At 37.9% G+C, this 1,281-nt stretch overlaps 1 non-coding gene across 1 annotated transcript; it reads left to right on the top strand.

Moving 5' to 3' along the window:
• The first annotated feature begins 713 nt into the window (after window positions 1-713).
• Window positions 714-876, top strand: LOC147087485 (U1 spliceosomal RNA). The gene has a single exon (XR_015075559.1). It is a non-coding gene; the product is annotated as a U1 spliceosomal RNA (small nuclear RNA).
• Window positions 877-1,281: the final 405 nt, after the last annotated feature.

Here is a 1,281-nt window from a genome sequence, read left to right as displayed (position 1 = left end):
AAAGGGACATGTATTTTCCACCTCCTTCTCTAAGCTTTAATGTGGCATTTCCTTATATCATTTAATCACTATGATTATACTGAATGATCATACTGAGAAGAGTGAGAAATATTGCAAACGGCAACAACAACTTGTATTTATATAGCGCTTTTAACATAGTTGAAACTTCCCAAGACAATTCACAGGACTATTATGAGACAACAATGTGAAACCCGCTTAAATAAATGAAGTTAGTTTTATTGGTGAAATATTTCAACCACAGTGAGTGAATGTGAGAAGTGAGGAAGACTTGATAGGCCAGAACCTCACAATGTCCCTATCGGTCTTTATGGGAAAACTTGAAAATTGTGCTTTCAAACACATCAGATTCCGAATTATTGTTCATATGAAGATAAGACAAACATTTACTTCAGATGCAATACATATAAGGAGAGATTTATTTCCAGAAAATTTTCCATGGCCTGAAGAAAAGTTACTGAGGGAGCGGACCTTTCCTTTTAAGGGCAATATGCAAATATGTATGTCCATATATTTATTATTGCAGCGTTTTGTCAAATGGTATATCATTATACATTGCAAAAGTTTGGCAGAATCGACATGAGAAAATAACAGCACTTTCTGAATGAAGGGGAAATTTGATCATAAAAAATGAGTCGTTGAGACGGTAAGAGGCAGTGATTGATGTGGCGAGACAATGTGTGCCAATAGAAATCCTACTACCCTGGCAGCGGAAAGACCATGATCATGAAGGTGGTTTTCCCAGGACGAGGTTAGCCATTGCACTTCGGGTGTGCTGATGCCTGCGATGTCCCCAAATGCGGGATACTCGATTGCAAAATTTGTGGTAGTGGGGGACTGCGTTCGCGCTATCTCCTGGCTTTACAATTAAAATTAGATTTTCAACTAACCTCTCAAAGGCACTATTATTTTGTTTTCAATCCTAACTTTGCTTTGTTCCCGACTGAGGGAGCTGTGATGCGAAACGACCTTTCTCCAAAACACAGTCTATTCAAACCCACTCATAAGCGATTCCCAAAGCTCACGTTTCATTTCCTCTCTATGCTTACATTTAGATTCATTTTTACAAATAAGAAATTACATATTTTGCATAATAATTAAAAATTATTCTTTCTTTCAAATCCACACCGAGTGCAACCAGACTTTCAAAGCTGCATGCCAACTCTGCACTTTTGCAAATTGTTTAACATTGATAACTATAGAAACAATGGTACAGCACAGAACCAGGTCATTCGGCCCATCGTACCTCTGCTGGTTCTTTCA

The sequence above is a fragment of the Somniosus microcephalus genome, unplaced genomic scaffold (genome assembly GCF_052327205.1).
Source record: "Somniosus microcephalus isolate GS21.2 unplaced genomic scaffold, FLI_Smic_1.0 unresolved_chr5, whole genome shotgun sequence".
NCBI lineage: Eukaryota > Metazoa > Chordata > Chondrichthyes > Squaliformes > Somniosidae > Somniosus > Somniosus microcephalus.
Note: the sequence above shows the minus strand (reverse complement) of the source record. Positions and strands in the feature narration are given on the sequence as shown.